The sequence below is a fragment of the Falco naumanni genome, chromosome 3, assembly GCF_017639655.2.
Source record: "Falco naumanni isolate bFalNau1 chromosome 3, bFalNau1.pat, whole genome shotgun sequence".
Classification (NCBI taxonomy): Eukaryota; Metazoa; Chordata; class Aves; order Falconiformes; family Falconidae; genus Falco; species Falco naumanni.
This window is the reverse complement of record NC_054056.1, coordinates 2,062,739-2,074,247: the sequence shown is the minus strand read 5'-3', so window position 1 is coordinate 2,074,247 and position 11,509 is coordinate 2,062,739. Positions and strand designations below refer to the sequence as shown.

Genomic DNA, 11,509 nt, shown 5'->3' with positions numbered 1-11,509 from the left:
GAATATCCTCACTGTATAAGTTCGACTATAAACGTTTATATAAATAACTTTTTAATTAAACACATTTCTGAGTGCTAAATTAGGAGAAGTGAAACTGTGGAGAGGAGCCACGGTGCATTTACTTTGGTTATACAAGGTTTCCAAAAATAGCCTGTTCCCGACACCTGAGGGAAGGAAGTGCCCTCCTCTGCTGTCCTGCACAGTGTCTGCACGAGCAGCGGACCCTCACCCCGCTCCTCAACAGCCCGTACAAGCTGCCCACGTGCAAGCTCTTCAGCCGTGGAGGTTCGTGCACGTGCAGGGCTGGGGTCCCACGCAGCAGACACCTCTTCTCAGCACACCAGTCTTCTGAAGGTGCCTTAGAGATGAAGGTTCAGGAATCACAAGCAAGACCTGGAAACTAGAGAAATGCAATCCCCAGCCATCTGGTGGCCACTTGGGGGGTGGGGGTGGGGGTAAGTGCCCCCACACTGGCTCAGAGACAGGGTGTGAGAGCTGCTGCCAGCATCTCCCCTGCAGCCCAGGCTGCTCAGCAGAAATCTCCACCTGGGTTGTAGTCACATCCCAAGGACACTGTGCTGGTGCAGCTTCAAGTTTCTCCCTCCTGTTTCAAAAGCTGCCGTTGCCCTTGGCTTGCCACCCACTTGCCCACCCAGAGGAGCAGTTGCAAACACTCAGGCCTCTCCTACTGGCTGCTGCGGACAGTGAGCAGCGGGTGTAACGCACCGGTACACTCTGACGCACCAAATGCAGATCTCTTCCCAGCCCAGCTCGGAGGTGGCAGGGCTTTTTTTTCAGCAGCCCCTCTGTGCTTGGCAGGGAGTAGCAGGGAGAGGGACCTGAGCAGCCACCATGGCTGGTGGCAGAATCTGAAGTCCCTCTTTGGTGCACAGCATTAGAATCGTCCTGTTCTGGGCCTGAGGCGCATCCCCCGGCGTGAGCCAGGGCTGCTGCAGGCTTGAGGGGAGGGAGGTGACTGCAGCTCTGGGACCTGCACCCTCGTTCAAGCTGTCTGCTTTGGAGCAGGACTTGGTCTCCAGCATTCCTGTGGCGCTTTGTGCAGAGGAAACGCTCGGGAGTTTCCCATTGCGCAGTGCCAAGAGGCGAGGAGCAGGATGCGGGGGGAGCTGGCGCTGGTTCGGGGGGCTGCGCGCCCCCATGCCAAGCCTTTGACTGAAGGTGACTCATATCCTGCGGGCAGGGGGCCGGGGGGCACTGCCGACACTCAGTGCACACCAGGCCCTTGTGACCCCTGTGCCGAGGGACCCCTCGCCCTGGGGGGCTCAGCAGCCCTCCTGGCGTGGCCTCACACGCCTCAGGCGGCGGGAGGAACACTGCCAGGGTCCTGGAGCAGCCGCAGCGCCCTGCGCACGGGGCCGCACGCCCGTCCCACCCTCGCCACCCCCACTGCATCCCCCCCAGGGCCACCTGCCCATAGGCCACGGCCCCACTGTGCAGCTGTTTGCCAGCAGGAACCAGCAGGATCCCCTCAAGAGACGTCACCAGCGTCACAGGGAAAGGCCAAAGCGAGCAGCTCCACAGTGCCCAGAGCACAAAGCCCTGTCCTCAGCAGGCCTCGGGGCTCGGAGTTAATGGTTAACCTGGTGCTGGCCGCCAGCTGGGGAGCGGGAGCAACCCCGTCCCCAGGACAGCACGGCAGGGCTGGTGTGCCACGCTGGTCCTCTGACCACAGCTCCACCAGCCACGCTGGTCCTCTGACCACAGCTCCAGCATCCACGCTGGTCCTCTGACCACAGCTCCACCATCCACGCTGGTCCTCTCACCACAGCTCCACCATCCACGCTGGTCCTCTCACCACAGCTCCACCATCCACGCTGGTCCTCTGACCACAGCTCCACCAGCCACGCTGGTCCTCTGACCACAGCTCCACCATCCACGCTGGTCCTCTCACCACAGCTCCAGCATCCACGCTGGTCCTCTGACCACAGCTCCAGCATCCACGCTGGTCCTCTGACCACAGCTCCAGCATCCACGCTGGTCCTCTGACCACAGCTCCAGCATCCACGCTGGTCCTCTGACCACAGCTCCAGCATCCACGCTGGTCCTCTGACCACAGCTCCACCAGCCACGCTGGTCCTCTGACCACAGCTCCACCATCCACGCTGGTCCTCTCACCACAGCTCCAGCATCCACGCTGGTCCTCTGACCACAGCTCCACCATCCACGCTGGTCCTCTCACCACAGCTCCAGCATCCACGCTGGTCCTCTGACCACAGCTCCAGCATCCACGCTGGTCCTCTGACCACAGCTCCAGCATCCACGCTGGTCCTCTGACCACAGCTCCACCAGCCACGCTGGTCCTCTGACCACAGCTCCACCATCCACGCTGGTCCTCTGACCACAGCTCCACCATCCACGCTGGTCCTCTGACCACAGCTCCAGCAGCCACGCTGGTCCTCTGACCACAGCTCCACCAGCCACGCTGGTCCTCTGACCACAGCTCCACCAGCCACGCTGGTCCTCTGACCACAGCTCCACCATCCACGCTGGTCCTCTGACCACAGCTCCACCATCCACGCTGGTCCTCTGACCACAGCTCCACCATCCACGCTGGTCCTCTGACCACAGCTCCACCATCCACGCTGGTCCTCTGACCACAGCTCCAGCATCCAAGCTGGTCCTCAGACCACAGCTCCAGCATCCAAGCTGGTTCTCAGACCACAGCTCCAGCATCCAAGCTGGTTCTCAGACCACAGCTCCACCATCCACGCTGGTTCTCAGACCACAGCTCCACCATCCACGCTGGTTCTCAGACCACAGCTCCAGCAGCCACGCTGGTCCTCAGACCACAGCTCCACCATCCACGCTGGTCCTCTGACCACAGCTCCACCATCCACGCTGGTCCTCTGACCACAGCTCCACCATCCACGCTGGTTCTCAGACCACAGCTCCACCATCCACGCTGGTTCTCAGACCACAGCTCCACCATCCACGCTGGTTCTCAGACCACAGCTCCACCATCCACGCTGGTCCTCTGACCACAGCTCCAGCATCCAAGCTGGTTCTCAGACCACAGCTCCAGCAGCCACGCTGGTCCTCAGACCACAGCTCCACCATCCACGCTGGTCCTCTGACCACAGCTCCAGCAGCCACGCTGGTTCTCAGACCACAGCTCCACCATCCACGCTGGTTCTCAGACCACAGCTCCACCATCCACGCTGGTTCTCAGACCACAGCTCCACCATCCACGCTGGTTCTCAGACCACAGCTCCACCAGCCACGCTGGTCCTCAGACCACAGCTCCACCAGCCACGCTGGTCCTCAGACCACAGCTCCACCAGCCACGCTGGTCCTCTGACCACAGCTCCACCAGCCACGCTGGTTCTCAGACCACAGCTCCACCATCCACGCTGGTCCTCAGACCACAGCTCCAGCATCCACGCTGGTCCTCTGACCACAGCTCCACCATCCACGCTGGTCCTCTGACCACAGCTCCAGCATCCACGCTGGTCCTCTGACCACAGCTCCACCATCCACGCTGGTCCTATGACCACAGCTCCAGCATCCACGCTGGTCCTCTCACCACAGCTCCACCAGCCACGCTGGTCCTCTGACCACAGCTCCACCAGCCACGCTGGTCCTCTCACCACAGCTCCACCATCCACGCTGGTCCTCTGACCACAGCTCCAGCAGCCACGCTGGTCCTCAGACCACAGCTCCACCATCCACGCTGGTCCTCTGACCACAGCTCCACCAGCCACGCTGGTCCTCTGACCACAGCTCCAGCAGCCACGCTGGTCCTCTCACCACAGCTCCACCATCCACGCTGGTCCTCTGACCACAGCTCCAGCAGCCACGCTGGTCCTCAGACCACAGCTCCACCATCCACGCTGGTCCTCTGACCACAGCTCCAGCATCCACGCTGGTCCTCAGACCACAGCTCCAGCATCCACGCTGGTCCTCTCACCACAGCTCCAGCATCCAAGCTGGTTCTCAGACCACAGCTCCAGCATCCAAGCTGGTTCTCAGACCACAGCTCCACCATCCACGCTGGTTCTCAGACCACAGCTCCAGCATCCAAGCTGGTTCTCAGACCACAGCTCCAGCAGCCACGCTGGTCCTCAGACCACAGCTCCACCATCCACGCTGGTCCTCTGACCACAGCTCCACCATCCACGCTGGTCCTCTGACCACAGCTCCACCATCCACGCTGGTCCTCTGACCACAGCTCCACCATCCACGCTGGTTCTCAGACCACAGCTCCACCATCCACGCTGGTTCTCAGACCACAGCTCCACCATCCACGCTGGTTCTCAGACCACAGCTCCAGCATCCACGCTGGTTCTCAGACCACAGCTCCACCATCCACGCTGGTTCTCAGACCACAGCTCCACCATCCACGCTGGTCCTCAGACCACAGCTCCACCAGCCACGCTGGTCCTCTGACCACAGCTCCACCATCCACGCTGGTGCTCAGACCACAGCTCCACCATCCACGCTGGTCCTCTGACCACAGCTCCAGCATCCACGCTGGTCCTCTGACCACAGCTCCAGCATCCACGCTGGTCCTCAGACCACAGCTCCAGCATCCACGCTGGTCCTCTGACCACAGCTCCACCATCCACGCTGGTCCTCTGACCACAGCTCCAGCATCCACGCTGGTCCTCTGACCACAGCTCCACCATCCACGCTGGTCCTCTGACCACAGCTCCAGCATCCACGCTGGTCCTCTGACCACAGCTCCAGCAGCCACGCTGGTCCTCTCACCACAGTTCCAGCATCCACGCTGGTCCTCTCACCACAGCTCCACCAGCCACGCTGGTCCTCTGACCACAGCTCCAGCATCCACGCTGGTCCTCTGACCACAGCTCCAGCATCCACGCTGGTCCTCTCACCACAGCTCCACCATCCACGCTGGTCCTCTGACCACAGCTCCAGCAGCCACGCTGGTCCTCTGACCACAGCTCCACCATCCACGCTGGTTCTCAGACCACAGCTCCAGCATCCACGCTGGTTCTCAGACCACAGCTCCAGCATCCACGCTGGTTCTCAGACCACAGCTCCAGCAGCCACGCTGGTCCTCAGACCACAGCTCCACCATCCACGCTGGTCCTCTGACCACAGCTCCACCATCCACGCTGGTCCTCTCACCACAGCTCCACCATCCACGCTGGTCCTCTGACCACAGCTCCACCATCCACGCTGGTTCTCAGACCACAGCTCCACCATCCACGCTGGTTCTCAGACCACAGCTCCACCATCCACGCTGGTTCTCAGACCACAGCTCCAGCATCCACGCTGGTTCTCAGACCACAGCTCCACCATCCACGCTGGTTCTCAGACCACAGCTCCACCAGCCACGCTGGTCCTCTGACCACAGCTCCAGCATCCACGCTGGTCCTCTGACCACAGCTCCACCATCCACGCTGGTCCTATGACCACAGCTCCAGCAGCCACGCTGGTCCTCTCACCACAGTTCCAGCATCCACGCTGGTCCTCTCACCACAGCTCCAGCAGCCACGCTGGTCCTCTGACCACAGCTCCAGCATCCACGCTGGTCCTCTGACCACAGCTCCAGCATCCACGCTGGTCCTCTGACCACAGCTCCACCATCCACGCTGGTCCTCTGACCACAGCTCCAGCAGCCACGCTGGTCCTCTGACCACAGCTCCACCATCCACGCTGGTCCTCAGACCACAGCTCCACCATCCACGCTGGTCCTCTGACCACAGCTCCAGCATCCACGCTGGTCCTCAGACCACAGCTCCACCATCCACGCTGGTTCTCAGACCACAGCTCCAGCATCCACGCTGGTCCTCTGACCACAGCTCCACCATCCACGCTGGTCCTCTGACCACAGCTCCACCATCCACGCTGGTCCTATGACCACAGCTCCAGCATCCACGCTGGTCCTCTGACCACAGCTCCAGCATCCACGCTGGTCCTCAGACCACAGCTCCAGCATCCACGCTGGTCCTCAGACCACAGCTCCAGCATCCACGCTGGTCCTCTGACCACAGCTCCACCATCCACGCTGGTCCTATGACCACAGCTCCACCATCCACGCTGGTCCTCTCACCACAGCTCCAGCATCCACGCTGGTCCTCTCACCACAGCTCCAGCAGCCACGCTGGTCCTCTCACCACAGCTCCAGCAGCCACGCTGGTCCTCTCACCACAGCTCCACCAGCCACGCTGGTCCTCTGACCACAGCTCCAGCAGGCTGTTGCTGCAGTGCTGGGGGACGGGGCTGTGTGTGGCCCCGAGCAATGCACCAGCCGGGAGCGGGGTGGCTCTGCTGCCCAAGCAACAGGCTCCTCACCACATGGTGGCTCCGCAAAGGCCTTTTGCTGTCTGCAGCTACCCAGGGTGTAGAGGAGGGAAGAGTGTAGAGAAGACAGATTTAGGCTCTCCTCTGAGGCACACAGTGAAAGAAGGAAAAGATACAAGCTGCAAGAAGAAAAATTCCAAGTAGATAAGAGGGCTTTTTTTTTTTTTTCCCCCCACCATGAGATCAAGCACTGGCACAGGGTCCCAGCGAGGCTGTGGGACCCCCATCTTCTACAAGCAAGCGTGTTGAGAAAAAGTCTTCCAGCAGAAGGCCCTTTAACTTCCTGACATAGCCAGAACTAACCACAGTGCTTGGAAACAGAACCTAAATGAGTTACTATTACAAAGTGCACATTTATAATACTGAGGGGAATCGGGCAATAGAAAATATTATCTTAGATGTTAGATGTAGTGGGTGCTTTAAGTTGGTTGTCCTTTGAGTGAGGGGTTGGACCAGACACCTCCAGGGGTAATTCCAACCAAAATTACTCTGGCTGTTCATGACTTCTCTTCTCCAGTCTGTCACTGATACCAAAACATCAGAGAAACGGTGCAGGATTCAGATACTGGGACTATTATTCTTACGGCTAATTAATATTGTTGCGTGATGTTTAAACAGGACTTGTTAAAAGAATCTGGTAAGGCAACAACTCGCTCAGCTTGTAAAGGTACTGAACAATCTGACGTGGATGTATAGACTTCAGATTTCTCTCTCTTTTTGGAAAGTGACTAGGTCTCATCTGAGCTCTATTTTACATTTTCAGCAAAAAATGGGAAGAAAAGAGGATGATAATTTTCACAAATAGCAAAAAAACCCCATTGCAGTGGCAAATGTAATAAGGAAAGATCACTTAAGCAGAACCAAGTAATAAATTGAGATCAACACTGAAGGGCTGTATCCTGGAAACACTGAAAAGGCTTCAATGGTCACAGCAGAAATCTTACCTACAGAAGCAGCTGATGCACTGCTGCAGCTCCGAGGCAGCCCCTCTTGGCTCTATCAGCAGGAAATAGCGAGAAGTAGGACAGTAGATCTGACATTATTTTGCATGCAGTACCGGCCTGTGTATTTACACAGCCAAGTCTGATGCATCTCACCTTGCTTAAGTCGCAGAAGAGCGAAAGAGAGATACATACAAGTTGCTCTTGAGTCTTCTAGATTCAAAGAGAAAAAGACACTCAAATGTCTTCATCCTTCCTTCCCAGAGAAACAAGACTTTCAGGAGAGGAATCACCCTCTGAGGGATCATACTCTCTGCCCACTGATGACGAAAGGAACCTTGACATGGGCTCAGGCACAGATACCTGGATGGCAGTCGTCTCCCCTGGGAATGATGCCCCTCCAGGGGCCACTCATCAAAAACACAAGCTGAAAGTTTGGGAAAAGCTGAGGAAAGCTTTGGGAAAGCAGTCATGAGTACTTTTTTACCCTTTAAAACTCTTTAGAAATCCCCGATTTTACCTGAACAAGGGAAATCCTGCATTAAGCCACAAGCCACAGTAACATCCATTAGGATTTGAGTTCTTGAAAAAATACTTTTCTGATGAAACACATAGGTAGCCTGGGGAATCTCAAACCATCTGTTGTTCAAAGCAAGTATCAAGGCAAAAGGTGTGCCTGGTAAATACCTACACGGAGAAAAGATTTTGTCTGGTCTAAAAGGTTCTTTATTATGGCAGATCAAGCCAAAACCCAGTTTCACAAGAGAAACATGGCACACAATTTAACTGATTCAAAGTAGTAACTTACTAACAAACACTGCAGTGAATTTACCAGGATTCACTATTTAAATGACTCATTCTGATTCTACTTTTCCCCATAGATTTGTCATTGCGTTTTCTGGTCTTCCTCAACAAGTGTGTGTATCTCCTAGCTTTATTTATGTTTATCATTATCAATTGCATCTTCCCTCTGTTTAGTACAGATTGTCTTTCAGGGCTCCTCTGACTCTCTGTGGTTTTGGCCACGGCATCCTGTTAAACAGCTGTGAGAATTCAGTATTCAGGATATTTACTGTAGTACTTTCATAACTCTCAATTACCCTTCACATTCTTAAATATGATTTTTTCTGCACATTCAAGTTTGTTCATCATTATCTAGTTTTATGAAAACATTTCTTTAGCAGCATCATTGGATGTTAACTTTCTACTGGGACTGCCTCATCTCATATGCTCAAAACACACACAGTCAATTCACAGCTGGACACAGGGGCAAAAACCCTCTAGCTAGAAACATTTGTGCTAGCTGAAACACTTCATGAATTGGGAGTTAACCATCTTTTATTTCAGAACAGCAATTAAATGAGTACTGCTTGAGACCTACACAGATAATCTCTGCCAGCAGTCCTTAGGACCATGACGTTGTTCCCCTCCAGACGCACAGAAATATCTTACCCTAATGTAGTGTTCCTTGCTCTGGATTTGGTGGTTGGTGGGAGTCCCACAGGTACCCCCTACTCAGGGTTTCATGATGTCCCCAACACGCTCATGTGGGAATAACTGCTGGCACCCACTCCTTCTCTGCAACGCCAAGATAAAAATGCTGCCAGCTGCCATGCATGCCTGTTGAGTGCTAGAGGACTGCAATCTCTCACGAGCACATTTTGCACTTAATCTTTGGGGGTTTTAATCTTTTTGCTTGTGTTTTTACACTGATAATGCAACATCACTCACAGTGGTTGCGGGAGCCAGAGCCCCCAGTGACAGCACTGCTGGTCTTCCACAGTACCCATCACCAAAAGGGTAACGTCATATCATACATGTTAAGTTTCAGCCTTACCCAATCCTAAAGATGAATGAGAATTATTATTGCTTTGGCCTACAGCCACTTTTTATTCATTTCTTCTTTTGCTCTTGAACCTGTAGGGGGTTCCAGTAGACTCTGGAGAGAAGCATTCATCACAGGCAATAGAAAATCAATAGATTCAAACACAGCTATAATCAGAGATAAGAATAGTAATTTGTGCCGTTGTAGTTGGTGTCCTTGGGGTCCTCGAACTGTCAAATCCACGCAGGCTAAGAGTTTTGCATTCCTCAGCTGAAAGGCAGTCTAGTTTCAGGGGAGGAGCAGAGTGGGACTATTGTCCATGTTCTTATGGATGGGGCGTACAGCTGGTACTACTCACTCCCATCTCTCGAAATGCTGGGGTGAGCTTAGATCCTCCCTGTTCTGTTTTCTGCTAAATTTTTACTCAGAATACCCGTGGGAACTGTATTTTTGCACCGAGCACAATGCTGGGAGTGTTTGCACACACCTGGGGAAAGGGAGCCTCAGGCAATGCAGGTCTCCAGAGGATGTATTCAAATTGCATTAGGAGGCTGACAGTCACTTCAGGCATAAGGACAGCTCCGAGGTACATCAGCAGAACCTGGGGCAGCAAGGGGGTTCCTCTTAGCCGTCCCAGATGGCCAAGCAGGACGGGGGTGGGTGGGGGATGATTACAATACGCTCTGATTCTAATGCATACCCTTCCACCTGAAGTATAGGTTAGATGTGTTTGTTGGATTCTGCTCCATGTGCATATACATCTGCAGTTTTAATTAAAGGGTTTCTGGTGTTGTACACGTATGCAAGGGAGTGTGAACATGTCATGCTCAAATGTGGTAACACTGCTGACGATTCATGCTTGTATCACAGCTCAACGTGGTGACAGCATCAGCAAGATTTTTCTTCCCTGCCCCAGGGTGGAATGGGGCTGGAGGGAGTCCAGCCTGTCATTCTTCATTTGTAAAGCAAAATTTCTCTGCCATTTATATAGAAAAAGGACATGGGTGTCACAAATTGCAGCAGATGAGAATACTGTGGCCAAAGCCTTCAGTCAGTTGAAGACAGAAGGAAGGAAAGTTTTTCTTAATTTGATTTTGCCTTTTATGAGTTCCTTCCAGCACCTGGTTCTTGACCCCACACAATGATACAGAGTCATGGGAATGGGAGAAAAATACTCCAGGAAAAAAAAAAAAAGGTATAAAACAAGATACTCAGACTAAATAAAAGCCAGAGTCCACCATGTGTCATCAACCCCACACACCACCTGCAGGCACCTAACAGCCTCCTGGGGCAGCTGAAGGGAGGCAGAGGATGCGTTTGCTTACACAGGGTGGGGAAAGGGACACCCTCACCCCATGAACACAAAGGCAAAAAGTTAAGTGACTTTTAGGGATGTCTGTACTTTGAGGGATGAACTGTCTCAGAAATGTCTGCATCTCGTGGGAGAGGAAATTCTCAAAGTCAGAACAAACTAAACAATCTGGAAGTGGTTTGAACATTGACTAATACAATGTTAGACTAGAGACGTGAAATAATGAGACAGCAGCCAAAAATAACCACAGCAACCACAATATTCAAGGAGACTAAAACAAAGAAACCAAGTAACTTCTACAGCAAGTGTGGGAGACTGCACTAGGCTCTGCAGATGCAGAAGAGGATCTGGCATGTCACCAAGTCACACTGACCCTACGCCAACACTCCAATCATCCACCAAACTCCTCAGTGCTGCTCTGCTACTGGCATTATAAAAGGAATTTCTCTACACAGATCTGGCAGGGCCAATGTAAAAGAAGCAGAGCGTAAAGCCACCCCCAGTTGCTCACAGCAAATGCTTTGAGCAGCACTGGGGTTTGAGCAGACATAGTTGCTGTTGCTGTACTGTGCACAGCCCAGATTTTGCTTCTCTCTACAGAGCTGCTACTGCACTCCTCTGGCTCCCCTTTGAAATCACTGTTTGCCTTGCACTGGAAAGACTTGCAAGTAGAGGCTTGCTGAGACTAGGACTGAGCATTCAGCGACTAGGTGCAGCACCTTCCTTCCAGCAATGTACAACGGTGGTAACCCACACAAGTGCCATACAGAGCCCTGCAGCTGGTGGCATCTTTGCCCTGGGACCCCCATGGCAAGAAGGATGTTACCTGCACTCCGGATCTCTTGATCAGAAATGGATTTTTACTTTCAAAGCCCATCAGCATGCTGCTCCTATCTGCCAGGTACCAAAAAATACCTTGTATGTGCAGCAGACAGGTTACCCATTTTGACAAGCTCTAGATTTGACTTATATTTGAATTCAGCAGCTCATCTTTATGTATTGTAGACAAGCAAAAGAGTTGGTGGGACAACTGGGAACCTCATCCCATCATAAACCTCAAGAACTACCTTCCTGCCTTCTTCACAATGTTTCAAGAAAAATGCCCCATTCTGCAGTAGAATCAAAGCTGAGGAAGATTTT

The 11,509-nt window shown here is 53.8% G+C and overlaps 1 protein-coding gene across 2 annotated transcripts in view; it reads right to left on the bottom strand.

Moving 5' to 3' along the window:
- The window catches only part of LUZP1 (leucine zipper protein 1), a 38,953-nt gene that overhangs the window by 10,218 nt on the left and 17,226 nt on the right, over positions 1-11,509 (bottom strand). The window contains exon 1 of one of the 2 annotated variants that reach the window (XM_040585341.1): positions 230-1,733. The exons of the other annotated variant lie outside the window; for it this stretch is intronic. The gene's annotated coding sequence lies outside the window, so the exon portion shown is untranslated. Of the gene's footprint in view, positions 1-229; positions 1,734-11,509 lie in introns of those variants that run through there. 2 annotated transcript variants of the gene reach the window in all.